This window comes from Schistocerca piceifrons, chromosome 4 (assembly GCF_021461385.2).
Source record: "Schistocerca piceifrons isolate TAMUIC-IGC-003096 chromosome 4, iqSchPice1.1, whole genome shotgun sequence".
NCBI lineage: Eukaryota > Metazoa > Arthropoda > Insecta > Orthoptera > Acrididae > Schistocerca > Schistocerca piceifrons.
Genome location: NC_060141.1, coordinates 501,522,890 through 501,539,984, shown reverse-complemented (window position 1 = coordinate 501,539,984; position 17,095 = coordinate 501,522,890). Strand labels below are relative to the sequence as shown.

At 39.5% G+C, this 17,095-nt stretch overlaps 1 protein-coding gene across 1 annotated transcript in view; it reads right to left on the bottom strand.

Moving 5' to 3' along the window:
* The window catches only part of LOC124795948 (multiple PDZ domain protein), a 1,551,599-nt gene that overhangs the window by 721,044 nt on the left and 813,460 nt on the right, over positions 1-17,095 (bottom strand). The window lies entirely within an intron of this gene.

Here is a 17,095-nt window from a genome sequence, read left to right as displayed (position 1 = left end):
TGAAATATGTTATGCCTTTGAGTAAATTATTTGTGAAATACTTCATTTACACAGCCCACGATGGATTCTGATAGATTTATAATGACAATTAGTACTTAACTATATAGTGAGATGTGATTAATTTGTGGCCATCTGGCATTTAAAATGGAAGCTGCCAGGTGGATACTAACTACAAGCCCGTCCGCACTGCCACGGGAAGTAATAAAAGAATTCGTTTCCTGACAACTCGCCATATCATGGCGCTACATTAAAATTTTTCCTCTGTTCTTGTTCCAGAGCCAGTACCCAGCAACACTCTACGTAAATAAAGATGCAACTTCCGTGTGCCCCATGGAAGATGGGCGTGAAAAGGCTCGAAAACAAACTGAAGAGCCAAAGAAACTGGTGCACCTGCCTGATACGATGTAGGGACCCCGCTCGCAGCACGCGGAATTGCCGCAACACGTCGTGGCATGGACTCGACTAATGTCGAAGTAGTGCTGGACGGAACTGACATCATGAATCCTGCAGCGCTGTCCATAAATCTGTAGGAGCACGAGGGGGTGGAGATCTCTTCTGAACAACACTATGCAAGGCATCCCAATATGTACAATAATGTTCATGTCGGTGAGTTTGGTGGCCAGCGAAAGAGTTTAAACTCAGAAGAGTGTTACCGGAGCCACTATGTAGCAATTGTGGACGTGTGGGGTGTCGCAATATCCTGCTGGATTGCCTAAGTCCGTCGGAATGCACAATGGACATGAATGTGTGCAGGTGATCAGACAGGAACCTTACGTACATGTCACCTGTCAGAGTCGTATCTAGACATATCAGCGATCCCACATCAATCCAACTGTACACGCTCCCCACCATTACAGAGCCTCCACCAGTTTGGACAGTCCCCTGCTGACATGCACGGTTCATGGATTCATGAGGTTGCCTCCATACCTGCTCGATACAATTTGAAACGAGAATCGTCCGATGAGGGAACATGGTCCAATGTCGGTGTTGACGGGCCCAGGCGAGGCGTAAAGCTTTGTGTCGTGCAGTCATCAAGAGTACAGGAGTGGGCCTTCGACTCCGAAAGCCCATACCGATGATGTTTCGCTAAATGGTTCGCGCGCTCACTCTCGTTGATGGCCTAGCATTGAAATCTGCAGCAATTTGCAAAAGGGTTGCACTTCTGTCACGTTGAACGATTCTCTTCAGTCCTCGTAGGTCCTATTGTTGCAGGATCTTTTTCCGGCAGCAGCGATGCCGAAGATTTGATGGTTTACCGGATTCCTGAAATTCAGGGTACAATCGTGAAATGGCGTACGGGAAAATCCCCACTTCTCCGCTACCTCGAAATGCTGTGTCCCATCGCTCTGGCCGGGCGGTTCTAGGCGCTTCAGTCCGGAACAGCGTTGCTGCTACGATCGCAGGTTCGAATCCTCCCTCGGGCATGGGTGTGTGTGATGTCCTTAGTTAAGTTTAAGTAGTTCTAAGTCTAGGGGACTGATGACCTAAGATGTTAAGTCTCATAGTGCTCAGAGCCATTTGAAACATTTTGTCCCATTGCACATGTGTCGACTGTAACACCACGTTCAAACTCACTTAAATCTTGATAACCTGCCACTATAGCAGCAATAACCTATGTAACTACCGCGCCAGACACTTGTTGTCTTATATATGCGTTGCCGACTGCAGGGCCGTATTCTGCTTGTTTACATATCTCTGTATTTGAATACGCATGCTTATACCATTTTCTTTGGCGCTCCAGTGTAGCTCACTGGAATAAACAAATATTTGAACAAGTGGCGGATTGCTATTTTCTTTATTTTTAATCAACAGACAGTCCAGGGTTCTAGAATGCCATAATGGATAAGGTTACTGAAACTGCATTTTGTATCCCCTCTACATCGGCCAGCATTCCTTATTTTTCTGCACAAGAAAAACAAAACTCACCCAACACTAAGTGTCTCATTTATAAAATAATTCTCTCATGTCGTCAGATTTGATTAGAATACATTATACGGCTCTCATTTTAAAACTTACTAAAACAGTACATTAAAACTTGAAACACGTATGTAACGTAGCAGCGATGGCGAGACATTGCAGCGTCTCTGACCAGAGAGTCTGCGCTTGACCGCGCGAGTGTTGCGAGCGGTTCTCAGTCTGTAGCTCGATTTAGTTGCGAGCAGTTCGCTAGTTGTCGCTATGCAGAGCAGTTCTCAGTCTGTAGCTCGGTTTAGTTGCGTGCAGTTCGCTAGTAGTAGTCGTGCAGTGCAGTGCAGTAGTAGTCGTCATGTAGAGCAGTTCATTCGAGTGGAGATGTGTGTGTAAGGAGTCGGGTAGCGTCGACATGGCATTCTGGTTAAGAGGATAAATAAGGTATATTGTAAATTAAGGTAATCAACAGATAATGTAAAGTTTATTTATTGTAATTAATCTCCAACAAGTCCCCCAATAATAATTTTTATTCCAAAGCAGTTTTTACAAAACAAAATTTATTTAATTGCACTTCCCTTTTCATTCCACTTCCGTTAAAGAAAAATTTCAGTAAAATCACAGAAAAAAAAGGAATATTATTATTTGCAATGCAGTTCCTCCAAGCCGTGCGCACGAATAAGAGCACAAATTTGACATCCAGTTATACTGAGGTAAGAATTTAATTCTGATTGTTTTATACAGGGCCAAAGACCGATATTTCGGTTTAATTGAATTTTCTTATCACTGAATTGAACTTAATTTTTTGTGAAGAACTTATATTTGAGTCAGATTGCTAATTTTATTTAATTGTCATTGTCAGTAGATTTCATTGTGGCGAGGTTACACTTAGCGCAATGTCCATTAGCATTTCTTAAATAATATTGTCAATCTTTTCTTTTTAAATTATTGTGGGGAGGTTACACTTGGCGACACCCAGTCCAGGATCGTATTTCGTTGAGAATCTTTTGAAAAACAGTCAGATATCTGCTCTTATTTGCTTAGTATAATTAGGATTTGGCGCTACGCTTTTATTAACTTGTGACTTTCTTTCTACAGGTCAACGGCAATTCGTTGCTCTGTTGTATTTGTGTGTTGTTTTTGCATTGTGCTTATTTATTTTGTAAAAAATTGTGACTATTGTAAAAATGCCGCGAAAGACTATGAATAGTGTATCGCGAGGTATTGTGAATGAATTTACCGACTTAAACAACGTGACTGATAATAATTGTGACACGCAGAGTAATGATGACAATCCTGCGTTCACTGACAATCAATGCATTCCAACTACCAATAATGATGTAGATCTTAATGATGAACAAACGAACTCAATTGTCTCGTCTGTTAATTTGACGACAATTGATGACGCAGAACGCTCTATTGTAATGAGCGCTGCCGAGCTTAACACACCCGATTTGGAAAATTCAAGTAACGTACAGACAAATTTGTCTAGTGAAAATGAACAGTGTACTGAAAGTAGGACGGATTTATTTAATTCCGAAATAATGTCTGACAGTGTACATCCGACTGACAAACGTTTTTTTAAATTACAGAATGACCAAATGGTCACGGAAAGCGAAACAATTCCAGATCCACCACTAAACAGTACAGATAGTATATACGTTAATTTTGACTTGGTACGAATTATGAGAAGATTGCTACAACAACAGAGTGAAGATGCCAAACAACTACTTAGTGAACAGAACAAAAAACTAAACAAACTTATTGAATGGATCGGACAACAGAGTGAAAGTTTCGACAACCATTACAAACAACCTAGCGAAACAATTGATAAAAGTTTCGAACTCATAAACGAAAAACAAGACGATCTTAAAGAACAGAACAAACAAGTTAGTGAGCAGATTACAGCTGTTACCGTGCAATGTCGGGACAATAAAGTACATTTACGTGAGGATACTGAGGCTTGTGCTAAAAACAGTAATAAAGAAGTTGGCACTGTTGCACAAGAATTAAGTAGCACACGTGTAGACACAACAGAATCACATAAAGACGGGATTATTGCAGTCACCGAACAATGTTCAGCAAATGAAACACAGATACACGAAATTAATGCAGTCACTGAACAATGCCTTAAAAACGCAGTACAGATTCGCGACGAGTTTAATTTGAAGTCATTGGAAGTTTCACACACTCCGAATACGGAAGCTGACGAGAAATTTGCACGACAGATCAATCAAATTGACGAAAGTGTTACAGTAACAGAGTTGAAAACTATTCCAATCACCAATACGTCACAGAACCCGCCACTTTGCGAACATTTGTCTGACTCACGCAGCGTGTATAATGTGAACAATTTACAGAGACTACGCGAATTAAAATCCGAAAAGCTACGCGACTTAAAATCTGAAAAGCTATGCAACTTGAAATCCGAAATGACACAGACGAACAGATTCACACACAAACCTGAACGTGGTCTCAAACTGAGTGACGAGAACATAGATTTCGAGCAATTTGCATTTGTAAGAAAATCTAAGGAATTTAATAATGACAGCGTACAGGTACACGCTTTGCACTGTATACGACAATTTATCTTTGTACATTCACCGCTATTGCCTGTAATGCAGAAGCTAGCTTTGAACCTGATGCGACAATTTGCTATTGCATTTTCATCAGCATTGCGTGTAATGAAGAAACTTGAATTAACGTGCTTACAACAATTTACTTTTGGAATTTTTCCGCTATTGCCTGCAACGCAAAAGCTAAAATTGATTTGCAGTGCGTAAATGATCTCAGGGGATTCATTACGCTTTAATGAATATGTGCCGTAGCGAGCATAGGGCCCCGAGCTGTAGTAGTGCTGTTTCATCTTTAGTTTTCTGCACTGCTGCCTTTTCTTCTACTATCCTTTATATCTATCAAAACTGCTCTTTAACTATTGCTCTACCTAGGATTAAGAATATGTAATGAAAACCCGATAAGACAAATTTTTACCGAATGTGACAATTTTCATTAGGCACTCCAGAATCACGAGAATTTTAATAACGGATAAAATCGTAATCATCAGTATGTGTAAAATTATCAGCAATAGCAAACCACATTTTTGTAACAATAGACGTTTTTCACCACAATAGCATGAAAGTCAACCGCTTAGCATACCTAACCAACAATGCAGTCTACAAGGTCAAGCAAACTTTAATGTTTCGCCGCGTGCACGTATAGTCCCAGCTCCAACAAATAGTAACGCATGGCAGCAAAGAAGTAACTACGTACAGATAACATACTATTTCAACTCGTATCGCAATGCGCCGTATAGAAATTACTATCACGACAGACGTAAAAATGATGAGCACAATTTTCAGCGTACATTTAATAACAGTCGATCTTATGAGCAGCAACAACATCAGCAACAACAAATAATCATGAATGAAACAGACAATAGGTGTCATCGATAGCGTAATACGTCAGTAAGAAATAACAGAACAGTTCATATAGTGGATATGCCACAACATTCTCCCGTAAATAACAGCACGTACGATAGAATTTAACCAGATACAGCACAGATTGCATATTACAGTAACGCAAACATTACTTTTGACACGCAGAATTTTGCTCACGAGAATGTTATTTGTAACATGCTTTGTTGAATGCTCCACTCTTTTCGCACCCAGATCTTACTAGAAATTTTTCCATTGCCACCGACAGTTCCAACACCGCTTTAGGCGTACATATTTTCCAGGAAATTGAAGAAGATGGTTCAACAGTAATTAAAAACATCGCATTTGCAGTCGCATTTTGTCACCCGCTGAACGAAATTATTCCGTTACAGAACTTGAAACATTATGTGTTGTATGGGCTTTTACGAGATTTAGGCACTTTCTTTATGGCAGACATACCACCGTCTACACAGACCACAGAGCGATACAATTTTTACTTTCGGCCAAATTCACGCACGATAGATTAAGCAGATGGAAACTTTATTTACAAGAATTTAATTTTACAATAGTTCACATTCCTGGCACACAAAATGTTATAGCAGACGCACTATCGCGTTCTCTGAGCAACAATCAGCAAGACGTAGCAACCAACTTCTGCAAAACAAATTTCAGTGTCATGTACATTCAGCAAGTTGCATTTGAAAACTTTATTTCATCGTCATTACAGGACATAGCGCAAGAACAAAATAAAGACAATGTGTGGAAAGAAATTATACACCTTTGGCAAGATAGGAATAATGTTTCGATTAGAAACCATTACACTGTACGCAATGACATTCTGTTTCGCCGCTCTCATCCTGACAGCAACAATTGGTTATTATGCATTCCTGACGAACTGGTTAACAAACTAATCTGGTACACTCATTTAAGTTACGCACATTACGGAGCACGAAAATGTTTTCTTATACTGAGACAGAACTGTTATTTTGCCAACATGGAGAAACGTATACGACGAGTTTTAGCATCTTGTAAAATTTGCCAGAAAGCTAAATCAGACACGACTTCACATATTCCTCCATTATATCCCATTATACCTGTTAAATTAAGACATATGGCCGCTGTAGATATTTTTGGTCCGATTCCGAGAACTAACAGAGGTTTTTGCTACATCTTTGTCGCTGTTGAGCTCACTTCAAAATTTGTTACTTTCACTCCGTTACGCAAAGCTACTGCTAAAACTGTTTCGAAAGCATTTGTAAAACATTTTCTATTTCATGTAGGGCATGTGATGAAAGTAATTTCTGACAATGGTTCACAATTTCGTAGTACCATATGGACACGCATGTTACGAGCCAGAAACATTTCTCCGATTTATATATCCAAGTACCATGCTTCTTCGAACCCCTGTGAAAGATTAATGAAAGAAATTGGTAAACTGTGTAGAATATACTGCCACAAAAGACATATTGATTGGGATACACACATACTCTCATTCCAAGATGTAATTAATTCCATTCCAAATGAATCCACTATGCTATCTCCGTCTGTTATACTGAAAAACGTTGAACCAGCAAACAAAATTAAAGAATTAATAAAATTCCCCAAATGTCGGCGACTAAGACAGTACACACTATTTATCCAGTAAATTAAAAGGTAAGTGCAGTAAATTTGAACTTCTATACGCAGGTCCATATAGGATTCGCAGCATCCCTCACCCCAATGTTGTACACGTCGAAACTTTGAGAACCAGAAAATCGAAAGGCAATCACCACATCTCAAATATTAAACCCTTTATTGAATGAAGACACTGTATGATTCAACACACTATGATGCCATTTTCTAATGCAATTATTTCACCTGACTAATTACTGATGATTATCGCATTTTTTCTTGGCAAGTGCCCGGCAAGGTGAGGTTAGCAGGTCGCTTTTCTTGTCGTTACACATCAGACCGTGCATATTTTTCCAAATGAACTTACGTATTTTATGAATAATTATGCAATTCTATGTAATGACGTATTAATTTTATCAAATTCTCTCTCCATTAAAGTCTTTAAATCTCGCCTCGATTAACTACACTACATACAAGCTGAACACAACGAACGTCACATTTGTCTTTTTATGTACGATTGTATTCCAGTTTTGTTTATATGCACTGTGAAATAGTTAAGATATAACACACCAGTCGACTTTGACATTTTTTTGCCTTATGACATCTCAACATCGTGACTGTTTTACATATTTTGCTGCTGCATTGTGATATTCTGTGTACATTTTTAGCTTTGAACACTGTCAATGTCTTTGACATATTACGTTTTCTGTCATGTTATGCTGTATGCTTAAGTATGTTACCATAAACCAGTCATTATTTAGTGGGTATATGATTTAAATGCAGGACATTAATCTTTGTTCATCAATTTCAGAAAGGAATGATGATTCTAAGAAATAAATTTAACATAAATGGGAATTTCACCTACGGAATAAACGAAAGAAGATGCAATAACTTTATGGGGAAGAGTAAATGGATCAGGATTAACAAGCATTAACAAGAATATACTATACTCACCGTAGAATAGCAGTCTTAACTAATTTTTTCTTTCAGAATACAAGGTGATTGATGCAGGCTGTCAGACTGAACTACACATCTTAGTTTTAGTGATGAAATATGCTAGAGATAAGGAATAGTTGTATAATGAGTAATGAAGTGATTTTTGCAGATGATAATGAATGCTGATGAATAATGATGAAGAATATGCTGTTATGAATAATGAAGTTTTTCTTTACAGGTGATGATAATAATGAAGGTATGATAATATGGATAATGAATAATGAAGTTTTTTCTTTACAGATGAGGATAATGGTGAAGTTATATTTAGGCTATGTAGTTATTTAAGTATTTGTTGCAGTTTGCTTTGACAGCAGGTGTTATATTGCATAGTAGGATGACGGAAAGTTTTGGAAAGGACAGCTATGGAACACATTTTACACACATTTCACTACCTGTTAATTCGAAGTTCACTACTTTTCAGCATAGTGTGCGTTTCTTCTTTCAGGTCAATAATCCATTTTGTATTTTTTCAGGAGAAGTTTTTCATGATACTTACTAAACCTGTTATTTATTATACCTGTTCTAGTACTTGCATTTTTATATTTTACCCATTTGTGTTTATCATTTATAAATGTGATCACATATACTGCTTTGTTACATAATCCTGCTACAGCTGACTCATGACGAATGACGTTACCTATCCTCATTTGCAGCAACAGGTCAAAAGCAAATAGTGTTATGTCTCAGCAATTAATTATCGATCCCAACGCAATGCATTGCTAACAAAAAAAAATGTATTACCAGTCCCAAATAGTGACACCAGTTTGAGAAAATTCTGAATAATACTGATCAACTCTGAATAGGATGTCACTTCAGTAATGACTTCTTAATGATACAAAAAAGTATATATATTTAATAATGCTTTGTCACTAGTTAATAACTGCCACTGTTTATTGTAATGAGACTACTTATAATGCCCGTGATTATTAATGCTATGACTGTAATTAACTGATTTTAATAATGACTTTGTAATGATCTGAATACTACTGAATGAGGAACACTGTGTATTGTAATGAGTACTTATAATGCCCATGATTATTAATGCTATGCCTGTAATTAACTGATTTTTAATAATGAGTTCATAATGATCTGAATAATACTGAATGAGGAACAATGTTTTATTCTATTCAATACTTGCTGGCCACTGAGTGCCAATAATTAATGTCACTCGATGAATTGTTATTAACTATGCCATTAATTAGCTCTTGTTTTCAATGTTCATACTTCGTAATTGGAAATGAATGTGACTGTTTAATAATGCTTTGTAATTAGGAGAAGGCTAGTGATTATTACTATTGAAATGAAAGCGATTGTTTCATAATGCTTTGTAATTAGGAGAAGGCTAATGATTAATACTATTGGAATGACAAATAATTAATTAACTCTGCTATACTTTGTAACTGGAAAAGAATGCGATTATTTAATAATGCTTTGTAACTAGGAAAAGAAGGTTACTGATTTTATGTAATACAATTAATGAACATTTTTCTGTAATACTACATACTTGGTACAGAAATGTTCAATAACTGGGCTATGAATGCCACAAACTACTAATTAAGTCTGTAATTGTCAATATTATGTGACTTGATGTCCTTCACCTCATGAGCTAACTACCCTGAATTACTGCAATGTCCATTTGTCCTGTTTATCCTAGTGATCATGGAGCACTATCTTTGGTTTTGCACTAATTCTACGTTGGTGTGCCTTGTAAGAGCGTGGTGTTGACACGACATGCTGTCCACCACCGTGAGCGGTGAAGACGTTATTATGGTCCCACTGTTTGGTGTACCTAATGTACTGCCAAAATGAAAACATGGAATATTACTACGACAATTCAGTGTCTTGGCTACGCTGATAAATTCTGATGGGAAAAGAACTTCAAGTTGTGTCACTTGGTGTTGTACTTCTGTGGAAAGATATGGACTTTCAGAGCAGCTGTGTGCAATCTAAAGTGCTACAACCATGATGCAATCCTTCCCTTTCCTATCCTGATTCTTGTCACATAAGGAAAAAATTTTTTTTTTTTGTTAACATCATTTATGTTCGTGGGTTATACATTTTTTCCGATTCGCTGAACTCCAGTGCGAGTACACTTATGTCACTGGTCGACATGATGTTTTGCCATTATGTTTATTTGTTGTGAAAATGCTAAAGACATTTTTTCAGTGCGTGTGCACTTTGGACATGATTTTTTTGCTATTAGGTTTATTTATTGCCAAAATGCTAAAGACATTTTTTCGAATTGTTCTCAAGTACAGTATGTGCACTCTTGTCTTTTATATTGTGTATACATTTTTTATTTTAAGGATATGTTCTGAACTACAGTGGATGTGCACTTATGTTAGGTGTTAATATGTTTTCTACTGAACTTCAGTGCCTGTACACTTTTCTCATTTTTCAATATGCTTTGTACTATTCTGTATATTCAATACTTCAATGCGTATGCACTTATGTCATTTGTTACTAATTGTATATACATTTCATCATTTACTGATATGTTCTCAACTGCAGTGCATGTGCACTCATGTCACTTGTCAACATAATATTTTTTGCCAGTCTGTTTATTTGTTCTGAATATGCCAAAGAATTTTTTCAGTGCGTGTGCACTTTGTTATCTGTCAAATAATTTGTATATACATTTTTCAGATTTGCTACTATGTTTTGTACTCACATTTTGTCTTTGTCTGATATATTTTGTACTCAGTGCGTGTGCACCACATTTAATTCATATACTACATCTAAATATTCTGTAAATTGTAGAAGTTTATTAATTAATAAAAAATTTTGCCGCGATTGGCACGTCCAAATGACTCACCATCGCTGCCAAATTTTTGCCCCCCCAGTGGAGGGTTATGAAACACGTATGTAACGTAGCAGCGATGGCGAGACATTGCAGCGTCTCTGACCAGAGAGTCTGCACTTGACCGCGCGAGTGTTGCGAGCGGTTCTCAGTCTGTAGCTCGATTTAGTTGCGAGCAGTTCGCTAGTTGTCGCTATGCAGAGCAGTTCTCAGTCTGTAGCTCGGTTTAGTTGCGTGCAGTTCGCTAGTAGTAGTCGTGCAGTGCAGTGCAGTAGTAGTCGTCATGTAGAGCAGTTCATTCGAGTGGAGATGTGTGTGTAAGGAGTCGGGTAGCGTCGACATGGCATTCTGGTTAAGAGGATAAATAAGGTATATTGTAAATTAAGGTAATCAACAGATAATGTAAAGTTTATTTATTGTAATTAATCTCCAACAAGTCCCCCAATAATAATTTTTATTCCAAAGCAGTTTTTACAAAACAAAATTTATTTAATTGCACTTCCCTTTTCATTCCACTTCCGTTAAAGAAAAATTTCAGTAAAATCACAGAAAAAAAAAGGAATATTATTATTTGCAATGCAGTTCCTCCAAGCCGTGCGCACGAATAAGAGCACAAATTTGACATCCAGTTATACTGAGGTAAGAATTTAATTCTGATTGTTTTATACAGGGCCAAAGACCGATATTTCGGTTTAATTGAATTTTCTTATCACTGAATGGACTTTAATTTTTGTGAAGAATTTACATTTGAGTCAGATTGCTAATTTTGTTTAATTGTCATTGTCACTAGATTCCATTGTGGGAAAGTTATACTTAGTGCAATGTCCATTAGCATTCCTAAATAATATTGACATTTCTTTCTTTTAAAATTTTTGTGGGGAGGTTACACTCGACTCCCATTTGTATTAAGTATTATTGTCAATCTTTTCTTTTTAAATTATTGTGGGGAGGTTACAAACTGCATAGCGGACTGGTGTTCGAATATGGAGCCCTTCACTTTCGCTGATCCATCGACGAAGCAATCCAGGCACGGTCCACCCTCCAGTTTTATTTTCGGCAGTACCTGTTTCCTACGTTCTGAATGTTTTCACGGATGTTCCCCTCTTTAACCTGAGGGACTAGCACACATGGATGAGAGGAAATTGTGGGAAAATGGCTTAGCACAGCCCGGGGGATTGTTTCTAGAAAGAAGTTTCACTGTGTAGTGGAGTGTGCCCCGTTCTGAAAGGCAAAAGTTCGGGCTTCGAGTCTCGGTCCGGCATCGAGTTTTCTTCTAGCAGGGAGTTTCAAATTAGCGCACACTCCGCTGCAGCCTGTTTTACACGAGCGACTTTCTCGTCAAAATCGTCTACTCTAAGTGCATGCGCATTTCGTGCCTGCGTGTGATCAGCAACTAGCCATGTCGCGAGTGTGTCTATGACGTCAGTGAGCTGTAGATCTGCAGAGTGTGTAGTTCTAAATTAGCGACTGCGCTGCACACTGCGCTTGCGCACAAATAGGGGATGGTGGCGCCGACTGCTAACATCGGAAGTTAGAACCTATTCTGGTCGAGATCATTCCTATTATAGAAATGGATTTTGTGCTTTCGTATCTTCTTAATCTTTATTATGTTGTTTGCTTTCTTTTGCGACACAGTGAAAAGGTTGCACGAGATCCTGTAATTTTTCCTATTCCTTGTCTCCTACAAAAGACACGAAATATCTGAAGGAAAAAGGTATTTACGTTCTACAGGAAAAAGCCTACACTATGCATACATAATAACGTTAACAGATAAAAGTATTCTAATGAATACGTTTTAACAGCAAAAATTTCAGAATTATTTGTCAGGAAAAATGAATTTTTAATTGGCACTTCCGAAATAAAACAACATAGAAGAATAAAGGTTCAAATGGCTCTGAGCACTATGGGACTTAACATCTGAGGTCATCAGTCCCCTAGAACTAAGAACTACTTAATCCTAGCTAACCTAAGGACATCACACACATCCATGCCCGAAGCAGGATTCGAATCTGCGACCGTGTCAGTCGCGCGGTTCCGGACTGTAGTGCCTAGAACCGCTCGGCCACCACGGCCGGCCGAAGAATAAAGTAAAAACACGCTGGATACTGCGTTCTAGATATTGATACATACTTCACCGAGGAAATAAATATATATATGTTCTGAAACGTTTGAACGAACCATTTCGTATTATTTCAACTCTCAGGAGAGTTGAGAATATACCACACGACCTTTGACAAGAACATCCGCTACAAAGTTTGCTTTGGTCATTAATAAACTCTATTATCTTAGCTTGCTCTTCATTCTATTTTGATTTTGCCGTGAAAAGGATAGACTTTCAGAACCTCACTATCATCGAGCAGGTGCCAAACTGCATTGCAGACAGTTCCCACGACCACGTAATTTTCGCGCCGACGTGTAAACTAAAATGACCACTCGAGACAGACGAGGTTCAATGCAACAATAAAATCCCAGGTGTGCTCCAGTAGGCCCATTTGTCTCGAGTAGTCAACTTAGGCAATTAAGTCGACCGTGTAAATGGGGCTAAAAATTCATTCTGGAACTTTGGTTTATTTTCACTGAAGTTCATGTTTACAAAACGTTTTTAAGAAGTTATCCCTTGAAACCTCCGATTAGAAAAATTTATGAATGATTGTGCTGATAAACCCCTTACGTTATTTGATTTTCAAACAGCTGAGCATAACTGAACGTACTCAGACACTTCTCTCTTTACTTAATCTGATCATCACTAAACTGACACACAATATTTTTATCGCAACGCAATCTGACTTTCAATAATCCCTAAAAAAGAATGGGCCTGACTAACAATAACCTATAACTTTCATGAATCACGTACCTCACAAAAATCTTCGTTACTCGAACTACTGCAGTACAGCGAGCGCCAATACTGCCAGCTAAATAAAAGATTCTAACTACTGAAGGCACTAACTACTGATAGGCTTAGTTAGCAAATGAAAGATTTAGATAGAGAACAAACAATGTATTTACCTTAATAGTTTTCAAAAGTCATTACATATATATATATATATATATATATATATATATATATATATATATATATATCAGTTCATGACATCCAGTCTTACAAATTTACTCTCTCTGATGGACACACGTCCAGATCATCCGCTCTCAAATCTCCCCATCTCTCTCCCCACATCCACCACTGCTGGCGGCTCACCAACTGCGCAACGCTACGCACTGTTCACATCCAACTGCCCAACACTACAATAGCGAATATTCCAACAATGCCAACCAGCCACAGACTGCACACAGCACAGTCAGTGATTCATACAGAGCGCTACGTGGCGTTACCAACATAAGAACGTAAACAGCCTACTTACACCCTTCCGTTCAACTGTCATCCCAAGTCTTTAGCTATCACTTACAGAACTACACGATCATCGGCAACATCGGTCTTAACGTGTTCTCCCTGAAGTTTGATTTGCTTTCCAAATTTCTCGTTCCTTTCCTTCACAGCTTGTTAAATAGAAAGGGGAATAAATTATCATATCTAAGGCAGATCTCAATCGAAAATGTTGCCTCTCAATAATTGTCGATGCGATTTTGGCGCCAACCAAAGTGAAAACACAGTACGTTTCGGGCTTTAAGAAGCTGCAGTAAGCGGAACGTGGTGGACTGTGCCTCTGAATTCACGCCGTTAGCCTGATGAGAGCGGCTCGCCGCCAGTGACTCGTCCCCGGGAGTAACAGTGCTATTAGGCGGGCCGGCTGTGTGCTCAGGCGGCACAATGGGACAGCAGCCGGGAAAACACGCCGGCCGGCCCGGAATTGCCATTGTGCGGCTGCGGCTGTTACTGCTGCGGCAGGAAGACGGGCCGTCGGGAAGCTACCCACGCCGCAGCGGGCCGCAGTCCGTGCGCAAACACCGCCCGCTGGCAGCGCAAATGTTTCCAAGCGGAGTGCACACCGGGCCAGCTAACCGGCAGCCAACCTCGCGGCCGAAGCCGTTTCAGACAACTTTTCCAGCTCTACGTTTCCCAGCTCCGCTGTAACTGACAAGGAAGGTCACGACGTTCGGATCACGGATTTATTTCCAACTCTGTACGCTTTTAATAGACCATAATACGCAAGTAGTAAGCTGTAAGAATTATGCGATATCGAGAAATTAATAAATACCGAAATAACATTGGAAATTCAATAAAAGTTCGTGCAAATACACTGTAGTTTCATAATATTACCTTTCAAATGCAATATGTACGAAATAATATAAGTGTTAAAAAAATATATGTAAATTAAAAATAAAGATGGGCAGGGCTCGATCCACCGATTACGGACAGCCACCAGCTCGTGCTCATGGTCGCAACACACCAGTACAACACTGACGCGTGAAACTTCTCTTTTAGCGAAATCGCCTAAGTAGTACACCTTACTACACTACTGGCCATTAAAATTGCTACACCACGAAGATGACGTGCTACAGAGGCGAAATTTAACCGACAGGAAGAAGATGCTGTGATATGCAAATGATTAGCTTTTCAGAGCATTCACACAATGTTGGCGCCCGTGGCGGCACCTACAACGTGCTGACATGAGGAAAGTTTCCAACCGATTTCTCGTACACAAACAGCAGTTGTCCGGCTTTGCCTGGTGAAACGTTGTTGTGATGCCTCGTGTAAGGAGGAGAAATGCGTACTATCACGTTTCCGACTTTGATAAAGGTCGGATTGTAGCCTATCGCGATTGCGGTTTATCGTATCGCGACATTGCTGCTCGCGTTGGTCGAGATCCAATGACTGTTAGCAGAATATGGAATCGGTGGGTGCAAGAGGGTAATACGGCACGCCGTGCTGGATCCCAACGGCCTCTTATCACTAGCACTCGAGATGATAGGCATCTTATCCGCATCGTGCAGCCACGTCTCGATCCCTGAGTCAACAGATGGGGACGTTTGCAAGACAACAACCATCTGCACGAACAGTTCGACGGCGTTTGCAGCAGCATGGACTATCAGCTCGGAGACCATGGCTGCGGTTACCCTTGACGCCGCATCACAGACAGGAGCGCCTGCGATGGTGTACTCAACGACGAACCTGGGTGCACGAATGGCAAAACGTCATTTTTCCCGATGAATCCAGGTTCTGTTTACAGCATCATGATGGTCGCATCCGTGTTTGGCGACATAGCGGTGAACGCACTTTGGAAGCGTGTATTCGTCATCGCCATACTGGCGTGTCTCGGTCACCTCTTGTTCGCATTGACGGCACTTTAAACAGTGGACGTTACATTTCAGATGTGTTAACGACTCGTGGCTCTACCCTTCATTCGATCTCTGCGAAACCCTACATTTCAGCAGGATAATGCACGACCGCAAGTTACAGGTCCTGTACGGGCCTTTCTGGATACAGAAAATGTTCAACTGCTGCCCTGGCCAGCACATTCTCCAGGTCTCTCACCAATTGAAAACGTCTGGTCAATGGTGGCCGAGCAACTGGCTCGTCACAATACGCCAGTCACTACTGTTGATGAACTGTGGTATCGTGTTGAAGCTGCATGGGCAACTGTACCTGTACACGCCATCCAAGCTCTGTTTGACTTAATGCCCAGGCGTATCAAGGCCGTTATTACGGCCAGAGGTGGTTGTTCTGGATACTGATTTCTCAGGATCTATGCACCCAAATTGCGTGAAAATGTAATCACATGTCAGTTCTAGTATAATACATTTGTCCAATGAATACCCGTTTATCATCTGCATTTCTTCTTGTTGTAGCAATTTTAATGGCCAGTAGTGTATTTGTACATTATGTTGTCCTAATGGACTATTAAAACTGTACAAAGACGGAAGTAAAACTGTCATCCGAACGTCGTTGCGTCCCCTTGTGAGACATTGCTTTACTGAAAGATGCTCTGAGAATGACTTCATACAATCTTGTAAGGGAAGAGTTGCCCCTGTTTAAGAGGAAAAAATTGACAGTGTTGACAGGAATCCCAGAATAGGAGTATCTATGAGGTAAGCATTCAGATGTTCAGAATAAAATGTCTGTCGCAAGCCCCTTTCACACGACCAATTTTGCTGTCACAATCGACTACTAGCTGCAAGTGAGCCTACTGCAGCGCCCGTGGCGTATTATACACATAACAAGTCTCGTCGGTTACGAGTGGCCTTTGTCGTTAACAATTCAGCGCATTTGTTGTGAGAGATGTCTGCTATGCAGTTTGGCACATATACTATGTTCGAGAGGTAATAAGAGAGTATCCTTGCTGAAAAAAAAAAAAAAAAAAAAAAAAAATCAAAGTAAGCTAACAGAAGATGGGGCGCATGATAATAGGGTTTATTAATGACCGAAACAAAATTCATAACGTATGTTTTT